The sequence below is a fragment of the Pyrus communis genome, chromosome 10, assembly GCF_041283825.1.
Source record: "Pyrus communis isolate YQ-2024b chromosome 10, ASM4128382v1, whole genome shotgun sequence".
Lineage (NCBI taxonomy): Eukaryota > Viridiplantae > Streptophyta > Magnoliopsida > Rosales > Rosaceae > Pyrus > Pyrus communis.
In genome coordinates, this window is record NC_142574.1 from 24,375,121 (window position 1) to 24,391,062 (window position 15,942).

General features: G+C 35.5%; 2 pseudogenes across 1 annotated transcript; both read right to left on the bottom strand.

The window, feature by feature from the left end:
- Window positions 1–4,605: 4,605 nt before the first annotated feature.
- LOC137728426 (cocaine synthase-like) lies at window positions 4,606–5,951 on the bottom strand (annotated as a pseudogene).
- Window positions 5,952–6,418: 467 nt separating this feature from the next.
- LOC137727492 (cocaine synthase pseudogene) lies at window positions 6,419–8,412 on the bottom strand (annotated as a pseudogene). Its single transcript, XR_015951822.1, has one exon. The product of XR_015951822.1 is annotated as a cocaine synthase pseudogene (transcript).
- Between the last annotated feature and the right edge of the window lie 7,530 nt (window positions 8,413–15,942).

Below are 15,942 nucleotides of genomic sequence, written 5' to 3' on the forward strand. Positions count from 1 at the left end.
CCAAAATGTCCCGTATTAACTACAATATAAGCTGAATCACATTTATTACCCTTTAAAAAAACTTATTTGAGGTCGAGCGAAGAAATAGAGTTTAATTGAGGTATACCTCAAGGAAAGCCACCATGCACAAATGTATCCTTTATCCAATGTAACATTTTCATATATATAAGCTAGCGCCCAACTTTTCAACATCGTGGGGTGGAAAGACTTGGCTCACTGATGTGTTCATATTTTCTATATTTTTATCATATATTTCTTTTAAATTATATATATTCGAATGAGTTAAACAATAAAATTATATTGTTTTTTTTAGTAAATCGATATTTTTACATTAAAGTATATGAATATATTGTATATTAAATATGTATAATTGTACTATTATTACATATAAATTAAAAATATAAGTTTTATTTATTTATTTATTTTTATAGTGTACTATTGGAAAAGAATGAGATTAAAAAAAAATTATAAAACACGTTAAAATAAAAGTATCAAGTAATTTAAAAATATGAAACACATTAAAAAAAATTATAATAATTAATTTACAAGTGTGAAAAAAGTAAAAAAAAAAAAATATGCAAAGGCTCATGATCACATCCTCTACGCTATGAGTATGGGTACCTCGTCGTTTGAATTTTAAAATCATACAAACCCTCATGAATAGTATTTTTAAGGGAGTTCAAAATAAATAAAATTCATAATCATTAATGTACAAGTCTAAAAAATGTGAAAACATATATAAATGTGCAAGGTTCCTCAACCTTGAAGGGCAACTCTTTCATTTTTGCATATCCTTGAACATTTGGTATTTTATAGTAATGTACTAATGTTTTTTCATTAGGCTCTTATTTTGGAGTATATAATATTTGAAAGACAAGTATTTGTCTTTTTTTTTTGTTTTTGTTTTTTTACACATTTTAAAGTAATATTTATGTGACAATTTTAGTATTATGTTTTCCATTTTTTGGGGTCAAATTATGTTTTTTATTTTCATTATTTATTGGTTTAAAACATATTTCTTTGACGAGCAACAGGTCGGGTCATATTACCTGATAATATTAATGAGTTAATTTCGGGTCGGGTCATATTACCCGCTTATTTTAACGGATGTTAAAAGACACGACCCATTAAGACTCTCTAGTCTCTGTCCCGTTGCAAGGAATCCTCAAGAAGTCCTCAACTTGATGACAACATGAGCTTCGGTGCTACTACTTATCATGATAGGACGGTCCACTCAAAGTAAATATACAGATTTAATTTCAATGCAGCTTCAAGGGATTAGGTTAACGGAACACCTCTGCTTTCCTCTCCCTTTCCACCTTCATCAGCTTCATCAGAGCGCTTTTTTACTCCATTTCAATCTATTTTGCCCTCTCACTCTTGTGTTCCTATAAAACGAATAGAAAATTCGGATCGGATAAGGCCAACCACAACATAAGAACGAGTAAAACAAGATAAAGAATCCCCTTCATTCTATGAACTTCTTTATTGTTTATTAAAAACGAAAAACATGACACGAATGTCAGGTCTACGATATATCCTGAATATGAATATTTAATTCTCTTGTTATTATCAAGTTTTTCTTTTTTATTGAGTATCTTTTGTTATTCGTAATGCGCTTGATTTTTATTTAGATGCTTGATTAAGTTGATTTGATGCAAGTAAGAGTAGATGTCATATGTATTGTTTAACTTGAGTTTTAGCTTCTTACAGTGATACCATGAATTTCTATTTGTAGATGTCATGCAATTAGGGTTTATGTGATTTTTCAATGTTTCAATAGATTCTTAATGATTCTTACTTGTTTAAATTCGTCTAGATGCCACTAAGAGGATGCTTTTGATGCAAGTAGAAGTCGTGGCTATTAAATAATTTAGAGAAAATAGGCCATTTATAGCGGGGAATTACTTGTTCATAACATATTAAGGAGATGAAGTAAAATTGGTTGTGGTGAATTCAGATGCCCTAGGTCTCGTTTGTTTATGTTTTTAATCTATGTTTCCATGCATTTAATTTTCAAGCTTTATTTAATTTTTAGTTTATTCAAAATCTTATATATTTTTTCGTTAAATCATAGTATGTTTCAATTTAGTTAGTAAAGCTCTTTGATCTTTGTGGGACGATGATTGTGCTTATTTACTACACTTGCGAGCACTAAAACTTGAGACAAAAAATGAGGTTAATTTTAATGATCTAATTTTCGTGACAAGTTTTTGATGCTATTGTCGGAGAACAATGCAAAAAAAAAAAAAAAAAAAAAAAAAAAAATTATGATCAGACTACATCATAGCCTTAGAAAAGAAAAACTCTAAAATCACTCTCCCTCCTATCCTTCATTGCCACAACTTTTTGTCTAATAGCGATGGACCTTAATTAGGGATGACAATTCAATCCATTAAACTCAATAGTCGTGGATAACCGTCCGAATGGAGCGGATAAAGGTATGAAAATTCGGTTATTTTTTGGTTATGGGGAAAAACTAGGAATATGATTCGGTTACGGTTTCAGATATGGTTATAAGGGTCTCTGATCCATATCCATCCCCGAAACCCCCCCCCCCCCCCAAAAAAAAATAATATATATAATATACTGTGTATATATATTTTCAAGTATTGAAGTTAATTGATAATTTGTTTAGTCTTTCTCTTGATTGCTTTATATGCTTTTGTCATCCCTTTCCTTTTTTTTTTTTCATGGGACTAATTTGCTATCATATTTGGCTTATCATGAACACTTACATAATTTATTGTTATTTTTATGATTTGGATGTGGATACTTGATGACGAGATTAGTATCTATTAAATTATAATACGTAAACAAATAATATTTTTTCATTGACGAATATTGATATAACCGTTAACGGATGAGAAATCCGTTACCTGGTAGGTATAGTTATGAATAATACTCGATGGTTAATTTGCAGTTATGAATATGGTTAATTTTCATGGTTATGGAGATGGATATGTCATTTTCTTACCAAACCGAACCGTTATCATCCCTAACCTTAATAAGGAGAAGATATCTCCTTATAAAACCCCACGGCACTAAAGGGTATTAAAGGCCAATTAGAAGTCCACTAATATCCTAACGTTAATAGACTCAGGTTCTCTTCACTTGTAAATAAGAGGTCTTAGGTTTGATTTTCGTTAAATGCTAATTTGAACCACATTATTATTAGCTCATTCTAAGGCTTAGCACACCTCCTCTCACTTACAAGTTTCTCCAATAATTGAATAGTATTTTCATGTCAATTTGATCTCCAAGAATTAAACTTGTAATTAAGTTTCTCCAAGAATTGAATAGCATTTTCATGTCAATTTGATCTCTAAAATCGATATAGTCTCTTCTTATTGTAATGCAAGTATATTGATGCAATTAATTAGACTCCGACTCCATTGGAATTACTCTAGACACTCGAAATCGTCTTTTTGTTCTCCTTTTTCCTATAACCATTATCGAATGCCTAAAAATCAAAACAATATAATTAGTGCATTTAAACTATTCAAATATACAAGTGGAATTGGATAAATGGTTCTCGTGGTCATGGGCATTTGAAAGATAGCCTAAGTAGTAAAAACATTCGGATATAAGCCTCATGATAAAGTCTGTTAGAATTTATGACCAAAATTAATTTGACGTGCCTCCGTTAGTAGCTTGCAAGTGAGCCTCACGCTTGAGGCTAAAATGATCATTTCATCCATTCCATAGTCGCTCTCATTCTTCGATTGAACTGCTCCTTTGGAAGAGCACGGTTATTTCTCATGACTGTAATGGAAGTCTTGAATCGCATCAGTTGTCATATTCCCATAGGAGGACTTCACCCAACCATTCGATGGCGCAGACTTGCTGAACCTGGTCAATAATGTCCCATTTAAACCCTTGAAATCGGAAACCAATGAGTAAGGGGCAGGCTACTATTTTAGCCTCACACGTGAGGCTTACTAATAAAGGAAGGGCGGAAGTTTTAATTCTTGACATAAATTCTAACTAACTTCATCACAAATTAGTTTAAATCCGAATTTTTTTATCTTTTAAATACCTTATGACAACAGAGACCATGTATCCGATTTAGCCAGGTATACAAAATCGAAAAAAATATATATGATAAAAATATATAAAATATGACCACATACTCACACGTAAAACTTAATAAAGTTTATGTCAATAATTTTCACACTTCTCTTTTCGTGATCATCTTTTATGAATGTAGAAAAAAACAGTAGAGTATTCAATTAACTAAAAGAGAATATGCCAAAACCCGCAAATAAAGTTTATGATCAAGTCGTTGTCAAAAGGAGACAAGATGTTTGTGATCAAGGAATCAAATTATAGAAAAGAAGGTTGTGATTAAGAAATCAAATTATCATGATGTAACCACAATAAAAGCTTGAATTGTAATACAAAGACAAATGAAACGAAGTGGTTGGAGTTTGGCACGATGATTAAAAACTGGTGTGTATTTTTTAAAACAAAAAAGTATTTGCAAATTGAAAACTTCTCCGTCGAGTAAGAAAAATAATTAAGCTGTTAACAATTTAAAAAGCTATCAATTTATGTTTTAAGTCACATTAGAAATGGAGGAGTAGCCTCTTAATTTGGTCACTACTAGGTGTTGATCACACTTGGAATTACATAAGCACATCCAAGCAGTTCCACATTGCTTTCAAATAAGGCCATGCTTTCTTCACTCACAGTCACCCATTCTTCAATTCCACTGCAATTTCTTTTGTCCGTCAATACAATTATGTTCTTAATTGCAATACAAGTTACGCTCACCCATGACGGTTTTCCCCATCCGAAATTGGCTTCGTAGAAAGGAAACCTAAACCAATTTGTGCAGCTATAGATCTCCATTTTGTCATTATTTTTTGGCATATTGTGCCTATCTTTGATTTCTTGCCATGCCTCATCAGAATCAGACAAGTTTTGCAGCATATTTTTTTTTTCATTCCTTCAATGCTTTCTCTCAATTTAGCAAGCAAGTCTTTTGGATTTATCACACTAGTCTCTTCATCAGCCTTTATGTAAAGGAACCCAAAACATTCCCAGCCAAGTTATCTGGAAAGGGAGGCACAACCCTTTTGCGCAAGTTCACATCTTGACAGAAAAAATGAAGGCCCTTGCTTCCCCAAGTTTGCTCTCGATGCTTTGGTTGCAAACTTCCAAATGAGTGCTGAAACCGCTTCCCCGCATGTAGCTTTGGGAACAACTGAACTGGCTACTTCAGATTGGAGAGTGGCAATCTGTGAGGAATCAAATACATACCTTTGTGTTATGCATTTTTCTTTGAAGACTTCCCTTGCTGGTGGTTGTGATGAGTTTGAAAATCCTATTGGTGGAAAAACAGATGCAGCACCAAAAAAGTTTAGTACCTGATCACTGTCACTTGACTCAAGGGCTATTGTGGCCCAACAATTGATGAATGTGCGTAGTGTGGATGCATCAGCAATCCTATGTGAAATGCTCAACCCAATTGCCATTCCACCACACTCAAACAAGTTAACTCGGACAAAAAGCAACCAGCCTGTGCCTGCTTCTTTGGATTCAATTCCAATTGGAAGGAATCGTTACAATATCTGGCCACCAGGGTTTTCCAAAATATCCAACAAGCAACAGCTGATTCACACTTTGCTGAATGCAGTTCCATCACTCAACTATAGAATTACCTTCCACAATCTTTCCTGCTAAAGGGTAAAAGTGAGTGAGAGTTTTAGCTAATGATTCTATTAGATGCTGCCATCTTTCATCGACGGCATGGCATGGTGGCGAGTACTGACCTTACTAGTAGTAGTGGTAGTACTGGTAATAGAATAGAAGAGGAGTGGGGTGTAAATTACAATAGCCATCTGACCAAAAACAGAGAGTTTATGACTTCTCAAGTGATGAGGAGTTGAGGTGGATGGTTTAATTGTTTGCCACTCAATAATTTCTACCTAGATTTCTGTGGCCATCTTACCTAGATCTAGGTAGCTGATGCCTTGCTAGATCATGTAAACACTTGTGAACTGATCATAAAATATGTATAGACTCTCCTTAGTATTTACCAAGAGCGCTCAGCTACTGTTTACGGCACTAGACATGTTTGTACATATAGCGATGCTACGCGTAGTGCCAAACTCTACTATGGTATGCATAATAATTAAAAAACAAATCCGGTCTTTTATTAAGAAAAGTCAATGGCTAAAAGCAACACAATGTTAACCACTCCACAAAGGGAACGACATCACCCCAATAATTGAAAGAGACAAGAGGATACTAATTAATTACAGTCATATAGAGAAGCATCTGCAAGCAAGCGGCTCCTGACTACTTTTAGTTATGGCCGTGAATACTTTTGAAGCCAACTGAACTGGTATGCCATTGCCATCTTCGAAGATCACGGTTCATGTATTAGATAATAATTGAAATACACAGAGGGTGAAACATATCTCCTTCATTCATTAATTGTTCTAATATAAAGCTGAAAACATATCAATTTTATTGAAGATACACTACAGAACCAATAAGGAGCAAAAAGTAATGAAAACGCAGAGACAGTAGAAGCATCGAGACAACAATTTAAACGTATACAATCACATCCATCTAAGAACCGCAAGAGGATGTTAATTAAATGACAGGCGGATTCACAGAAGCATATGCAAGCAGATCTTCATGTCTTTCAATTATGGCCATGTCTTCTTCTGTGAAAGTCAACAACGCTTCCACGCCAAAACCATCACTTGTGTCCATCAATATAATCGTATTCTTGAATTCACTACTAGGAATACTCACCCATGATGGCTGCCCCCATCCAAAATTTGTTTCATAGAAGGGAAACCTGCACCAACTGCTACAACTATAGGTCACTATACTGTCATTTATCAGGATATTCCCATGCTCTTTGACACTTTGAAGTGCATCCTCACAACCAACACTGTTAGGATACTTTTCTTTATATTCCTCGATGCCTTTCCTGAATTTTGCAACCAAGATTTCCAGATCCACCTCACTCTCCGTACTCATTGCTGCAAAGTACCACAAAAAGTTCCCCAATATGTTTTCCACCAAGGTTTTCCCTGATCTTTTTCTCATGTTCACCACTTGAGACCACACAGATGGTTTTGTAAAACTCAAGTTTGATCTTGAAGCTTCCATTGCGCATTTCCAAATGAGCGCTGAAACTACTTCAACTCGCGTAGGATTTGGCACGGTGGCACTGGCAGCTTCGGACTTGAGCGCAGCAACCTTTGAGGCATCAAACACAAATCTCTTTGTTATACCCTTATCTGGAGGAAATTCCACGGTTACTTGTTGTGAATTGAAGATATCTTGTGGCGGGAAGAGAGTAGCTGCAATGCCAAATTCTGGAGAAGGCACTGCATGGTCAGTAGCACCTGCCGAGCCAAGGGCAATTGCGGTCCAGCTTTTGATGAATGCGCTGAGTGTAGAAGCATCAGCGACCTTATGTGAAATACTCATCCCAATTGCCAATCCACCACATTTAAATGAGCTGACCTGCACTAGCAGAAGATGGCCTGTCTCTGCTTGTTTGGAATCTATTGAAGTTGGAATCAACTGTCCTAAGATCTGGAAATCAGGTTTGTTCAAAATCTTCGATATGGGACAGTTGACTTGGGCTTCAATCAATCCAGCCCCATGGTCACTGCAGCTGATCGAAACATTAAATACGAATTCTCCTGCAAAGGGGTAGAAGTGAGTGAGGGCTTCAGATAACGATCTTTTTAGAAGGCCGAATCTGTCAGCAAACAAAGCATGGTGATCGATACTGGCCTCATCACCGCCGTTGGGATAGAAGAGAATTAGTGGGACATAAATTTCAGGAGTAAGCTGATCATAACCAGAGAGGCTGCAAGTTTTAAGGTGGTGAGGAGTTGGAGAGGAAGGCTTAATTGTTTCCTTGTGGAGGATTTCAACCTTGATGTCTGAAGCCATCTTTTGTTCTACACTTGAGTTGCATAACAGAGGTCCTCCATATATAATTCAACACAAAAAGTCAGTACCTGTGGGATGAAATCAATATTATTTGTTTTATTCAGCTTATTGTATTCATCAACAATTACTAGAAGGCTTTAGGTGATAATCAACCCCAACTATTGGCCAATGGCCAAAAGTTATTGGCCTTAGGCGCGGTAACATCTTTGCTTCCGATGGTAGGCTTAAACATACGTCCAAGATGAAAAAAATAAATAATAAGCAAGAAATAGGCCAGCATCTTGGCAGTATGAGCCCCGCAGCTGCGCGTGGACGCGCGAGGAAATGGTTTAATTGTTTCTTTGTGAAGGACTTCAACCTTCATTTCTGAAGCCATCTTTTGCTTCACACTTAAATTTCATAACAAAGACCCTGCACATATACACAGATTTAGACGGCTGCAGTTCCTGTGCGATGAAATTCAAGTTCATTATTTTGTTTTATTCATTTTATTTATATTTCCTAAATATTATATATACGTACATGATTGATGTGTCAAAAAAGATAGGGAAAGTGATTGCCTTTTTGAAATCCCTTTTGACCTTGTACACTCATCGACCCAGCCACTAAATCCTGTCTCTTATTCTTTTTTGTAGCAATCACCAAATTCATTATCTGTTGTAAATAATATGTGGATAGCCCACATGAATGGTTTGTTACTATTTATGTGCAGTATTTTCACTATTTATTTGTGGAAAATTTGTAAAGTGAATAGCATTCTCTTTGCTTATAAAATAAATGAGAGGTGAAGAAGGAGGAGAGATACGAATGAGGAAAGAAGCCAAACGGCTGAGAAGAGAGGATGAATAGAGAGATAATAGGGAGAGTCATCTTTGTATTTTTATGATTCTAGATTATAAATAAAAGCACCACTGTTGTCCCAAGGACGTACTCCAGTCACACTGATTGTAGAGGAATCTCGTAAATTTTGTGTCTTGTTTATTCCACTGCACACACACCGTCGATTTTACAACACGTTATTAGCACGAGAAGCTTTTATGTTAGTGGAAAGCACAACGCCATAAATCCAGTGAAGCATTACCTACCTTTCACCTCTGCCAGCCAAAATCTCACAGAATAAAAGGCATGTCCATTTTCTGTCTCTCCCATCGCACTAGAAGCGTCTCACCGAATTCCAGTGAGAATTGAAATTTACAACAACTTGTAGTCGTCATAAGATAAGAAAACTCATGCCTGACAACTAGTTTCTAGAGATCCAGAAAAATCTCATCAGATTTGGAAACTCAGATCGCATCGTTTTCAATGGATCTCTAGAACTCCCATGAATACTCGGTTGTCTGAGATGGTGATGGCAGGACTAACTCCACATAGGCCTCTTAAGCGGATGAAATTGATTACCCGCTCTCTACTCATGAAAACGAAATTGTCAGTTTTCTACATAGGGACATGTAAATTTTACATGATGATTATTAGTTTGGTTGAGACCTATTACCAACCATCAAGACTTGTCAGTACAACTCATGTTTGACTACTAGCCAAACATTACACATTTACGAGTTTTTGGTTGTGTTATCTATGTGCCTATTGCACTACCACAATATACTAAAATGGGGCATCAACGCAAACTGAGAATTTATGTTGGATTCAACATCTATCATTCAATATTTAGAACCCTTGACTGGGTATATGTTTACTGCATGGTTTGCAGACTGTCATTTTGACATGACAATTTTCTCGCCGTTAAGGGGAGAAAATAACATCGTTCCAGAAGAACACTGAGAAAATATCATTCCACAAGAATGATGAGAAAAGACAGTTCCAGAATAACGAAGAGAATTTGTCTTATTTTGATTCACGAAGCAATCAATGAGAAAATGAAGTAAGAATAATTGAATGATGCAACGAAAGTGATAAAATCACATATACTAAGAATAATTGAATGATGCAACGAAAGTGATAAAATCACATATACTTGCTGCAAATATGCTTACAAGAATTGATGTCCCTGTTGGACAAGATAATGTGGCAATAAATGATTTATCTGTTGCACACCTGAAGCATGGCAGACCTTTAGACTCGAAAAGGTTTAGTCCTTCGAAAGAAGAAGAATATGGCACTACTAAACTATTGCATTCCCGAAGCATAACTGTTGCATGCCGAAAGCATGACAGTTGCCGCATGGATACACATCCCAGAAAGGACAATCTGCAGACATGGGAATGTTGATGTCTTATGCATGAAGCATGATAGATGCATAGGTCCCAATGACTCAACTCTCGGAAGTGGAGAATAAAATCCAAGCTCTATAACGCTTCAGAAGAGATTATGATCCATATTCTCTAAACCATGACTGTCCTGGAAGAGGCAATGTAATGCCCTTGAAGATGCATAGGATATCCAAAGAAATGAAAATTTTTAATGCATGCGCATGCACATGAGAATATAGGATCACAGATTGATGATAACTAATGGTAATTTTGGTTTTTACAAGTTGTTACTAAATTCATCAATGAGCTATGTTGATATTGAGTCCCGTTCTTTTTTCGTCAACAAAAATTATTGACCAAGAATGAAGGAAGGCAATTCCATTACAATTTTGTAAGAACGTGGAAAAATGGACCTATACACTTGAATACAATACAAATAACCAAAAGACGTTGAACCAAAAAATTTACATATGGGCATTTGTAATACAGTTAAATACACTCACATGATATGACACAAGGTTACTAATTGAAACCTGAAATTATACTCTTGTAAACGAGTTCATATGAATGGAGAATTATATACGAAGGGTTGTGAGTCGCCCACATCATATCTTCATAAGTAAATCCCTCAAGTATACATGGCAGAAAATTGCTCTGTATAAACTCCAAAGGAAAATGTGTCATAAAGTGTAGACAATCCCTGAAGGATTCAGATTGTTTGAATGAAGCCCCAAAAGGGTAAAGTATAAATTATGTACTCAATATCAATGGATGGTATAAATTGCCTTAGTGAGTACTATCATTATTATATTGTTGCAACATATAAAATCTCTTACAAGAAGTCGACGATATTAAATTGGGACTCCTAAAGAGTCAAGAAAGATTATAATGTGTCGAGAGAAATTTTGTCTCGAACTGTAGATTGAACAACATGCCAACATGAATCTTATCCATGATGTTTATGATAATAATCATATGGATTGAAGATTATGAGTTGAATACTCAAAAAGGCACCGGAGGTTAATTATTTGGAGTCTCAATACTTGGTAAAACTCCGAATGACAAAGGCAATAGATGCCCTTAGAATAAAGCCTTGAACCTCTGATTGTCACTTTGAGTCCGACTTTTGGATTCCAGCAGCTGGTCAAGCTTTCTTTTCATGCTCGTTTAGTAATTATTTGTAAGCATGTGTAACACTCTATTCTCATGCTTGAGTCCTCTGATCTCTTGTTTAAGACTTACCACCTCAGTCATTAATGATTCAACTTGGTGAGTTTGAGCAAGTAAGAGTTGACCCATATCGGAAATGAAGCCAGCACACTGAACATTAAGAGACAAAGAGTCGTGAACAACTGACTCATCAGACCGATTTGAATGGATTCTATTATCCTTTGAAGTGAAAAGGTTCCTAGCTACTACTATAGCGGTTGTATTATCTCTCATCACAGAGTTTCTAACTGTAAGAGGACCATTAGAAGATAAGAATGACGGGTACCATATATTATCCTAACACGATTGGTATGTATCCTTTCAGACTCAAATCTAAACAAAGGTTAGATGGGCAAGTCATTTTCAGAAATGATGAAGAAAAAATGAGGTCAGATAAAATCTCAAAAGTGCAAGAAGGGGAAAAGTCTACATGCAGCAGTTTTTCAAGCATACATTTTGAGCACAATTAATGCCTTTATAAAAAGAAGAAGCAGCAAATCCACTTGTTCAAAGATCAAAGAGGCATCGCTCTTCGAATTTCAAAAGCCGGATTTCCTGGATCAAAGTTCGTCAATATTTCTCACATGCGATCTCAGCTTTTTCGGATTACAAATGCGGTTTTGTCAAAGATCTCTGACATATGTTAAAACGCGTAAATCTTACTGTTTCAATTACCCAACAGTTGTTGACAATAGTAAAGGAACATCATCACTACTTACTTAAATCCCTGTATATGTCGACCTCCATTCTCTATGGCAAGGCAGACTTGTAAAATGTCTAACTTTTCCTCATTTCTGAGAATGCATCTTCAACAAAGCATCTCGAAATACTCAGTTTTCTTTCTCTCCGAAAATACCTCTTTAAAACAAGTCACATATGATCAGGGTCGAAAGTAAGGGTATCTCATATCATCAAGGTCGAAAGTAAAGGTATTTCATATCATGCTTTCTCCTTGTCATTTCCTTTGTCCTTGTTCTTATTTGAAAGACAATGAGAAAGAGAGTAATAGTCGTTACTTGGAATCAAGCTCTCGATCTGGAACTGATTACACGAAACTTTTCCCTGGTTGCTTACCTTGAATTGCTCTCGAGTACATATCTTCAACTGTTGATATGATGTTGGCTATTTACACTGAAGCTGCTAAGCATGATGAGTCGCTGAGAAGTGATGTTCTAAAGGACCATTCAAATGCAAATGTTGCATTCCACTCCTGCATGGGAAAACTAGGGAAATACCACTTATGCAAGGGAAACAAATAAAGCAATTGAAAATGATACATCAAAGCTCGTGGAGAATCAACAAGCGCAACAAACATGTGCTGATTCATCCCCGATAGAGCCGAAGATCACTTGCCACATGAAGCTCCTCGTGGTCCAATTTCATTCAAGATCAAGCCTCGACGGTCCTTGAAGAAATCACAAGTCTGATTCAAGATCAAGTATTCACCACCCTTGAATCAAATTTAGCTCTAAATAAATGAAGTAAATTCAAACTTTTGGAGGAAATTAGAAGACCTTCCAGACCAGTTCAAGAACAGGTCTGTGGAAAGTTAACAACAAGTAAAGCACCTCTTTCGACAACTCTTCTTGCTAAGAGACTGAAGCAGAATGATCAATGATCAACCTAAATGATTTGAAATCAGGGGGAGATACTCATTAGGAGGAGCATCCAAAACAGATCAAGATTTTAACGAGTTAATCTAAGACTTGTGGCCATCCAAGGGGTGTTGTGAATAATATGTGGATGGCCCACATGAATAGTTTGTTACTATTTATGCATAGTATTTTCACTATTCATTTGTGGAAAATTTGTAAAGTGAATAGTGTTCTCTTTGCTTATAAAATAAATGAGAGGTGAAGAAGGAGGAGAGGTATGATTGAGGAGAGAAGCCAAACAGCTGAGAAGAAAGGAGGAATAGAGAGAAAATAGGGAGAGTCATCTTTGTATTTTTATGATTCTAGATTATAAATGAAAGCACCACTACTACCTCGAGGACGTACTCTAGTCACACTGACTGTAGAGGAACCTTATAAATTTTGTGTTTTGTTTATTCCACTGCGTACACACCGTCGATTTTACAACATTCTCAATATTATTAGAACACTTGTGAAGGGAAAATAGAAAACTTCATTCTAATTCTTGACAAAGATGACTTTTAAACTAAAATCATGATGAAGATCAAAATATAATTTTAGTTTATTGATACATTTTAGTGTATTAATTTTATTTCATTATAATTATAATTTTCATTTCATTTATCGTAATATATTTTGTTGTAAACATTTAGATAAACTAATTTTTGTTATACAATATATTTTGATGTACTTTGTCTTCTTTATTTAGGTACATTAAATTCATTATAATACATTTCGGCGCTTACATTTAGGTACATACATTTCGGTACATATATTTCGATACAAACATTTAGGTAAATTAATTCAATATAATACCTTTTAGTACATACATTTCGGTACACACATCTAGGTACATTAATTTAATATAATACATTTCAGTTGTTAGATCCCACATCGCCCAGGGAAGTGGATCCTCTATGCCTTATATGTACATACCCACCTCTTATAGCACGAGGCATTTTGGGAGCTCACTTGCTTCGGAGTTCATTGAATCTCTGAAGTTAAGCAAGTTCGTGCGAGGGCAATCCCAGGATGGGTAACCCACTGAGAAGTTTTTATGTGAATTCCTAGAAACAAAACCGTGAGGGCGTGGGTGGGGTCCAAAGTGGAGAATATTATGCTACGGAAGAGTCGAGCCCAGGATGTGGTGGAGCTCAGGTCGCGATATAACAATTTGGTATCAGAGCCAATCCTTACCTGGAAGTGTGCTGACGAGAACGTCGAGCTCCTAAGGGGGATGAATTGTTAGATCCCACATCGCCTTAGATCCCACATCGCCTATGGGAGTGGATCCTCTATGCCTTATATGTACATGCCCACCTCTTATAGCATGAGGCCTTTTGGGAGCTCACTGGCTTCGAAGTTCATCGGAACTCTGAAGTTAAGCGAGTTCGCACGAGAGCAATCCCAGGATAGGTGATCCTCTGGGAAGTTTTCGTGTGAGTTCCCAGAAACAAAACTGTGAGGGTGTGGTCGGGGCCCAAAGCGGACAATATCGTGTTACGGCGGAGTTGAGCTCGGGATGTGATGGAGCCCGGGTCGAGATGTGACATCAGTGCATATATTTTAGTACATACATTTCAGTACTAACATTTAGGTACATTAATTGAGTCTTTCAAACATTAATTGAGTCTTTCAAGTTTGAAGAATGTTAAATAAAATTAATAAATTAAAAAAAAACTTTTTTTTGGTCAAAAAATAAATTAAAATTTGTATATTAATAAATTTAAATATTTAATGAGAGACATTAAATAAAATGCACATTAATTATTTTGAATTAAGGACACATCAAGGGACTATAATCAATATGTAATCTAACACTAGGTTTATTTTAATTTTCAATCTTCTTGAAGGATTAAAGTTAAAATCTAATATAAGTCCCCATTTTTAAAACTTACCATATTTAGGGGCTTTTAGATTTTAGAGCTTCAATAAGATTGTTTTTAGATTTTAACCTGAATGGTTTTCAAAATCTAATATAAGTCCTCATTTTTAAAACTTACCATATTATTTTTAAACTTACCATTCCAAATTCTTTACCCATCCATAATTAATGTTTTTTTATTTTTTTTTTTTATTTATTTATTTTTTTTTTTATTGTGCTCCAATCATATTAATAGATAAAAATTTATTCAAAATTCAAATTCTTATTATTAAAAAAATTCAACAACAAAACAAAAACAATTTATACATAACTTTGGGTACCTTATTTTATTCATAAGTACGGAAGTATCAGTACATAAGTTTCGGTACGAAGGTATCGATACATAACTTTAGGTACCTTAGCTTCCTCATAGGTACAAAAGTATCAATTCGTAAGTTTCGGTACGAATGTATCAGTACATAACTTTCGGTACGAATGTATCGGTATTGTTAGATCCCACATCGCCCAAGGGAGTGGATCCTCTATGCCTTATATGTACATGCCCACCTCTATATAGCACAAGGCCTTTTGAGAGCTCACTGGCTTCGAGTTCCATCGAAACTCCAAAGTTAAGCAAGTTCGTGCAAGGGCAATCCCAAGATGGGTGACCCACTGGAAAGTTCTCATGTGAGTTTCTAGAAACAAAATCGTGAGGCTGTGGTCAGGACCCAAAACGGACAATATCGTGCTACGGCGGAGTCGAGCCCTGGATGTAGTGGAGCCCGAGTCGGGATGTGACAAGTACAAATGTATTGGTACGTAACTATAATATCTAAACATAAATATGTACGTAATATGCATATAACATATGGAGAAATTCACGTATAATATGAAAAATATATGATAATATATAACTTTTCTTGTTATAGGAACTTAATAATAAGGGTAAATTACACAGAACTACCTCAATTATTGGGTCATTAACAGTTTCATACCTCGTCTTTAAAAAGTTTCAATGTCATTACCTTATCTTCGAATTTGTTGCAATGTCATACTTTCCATCAGTTGTCTGTCAATTCCTCTGTTAAATGTTGAG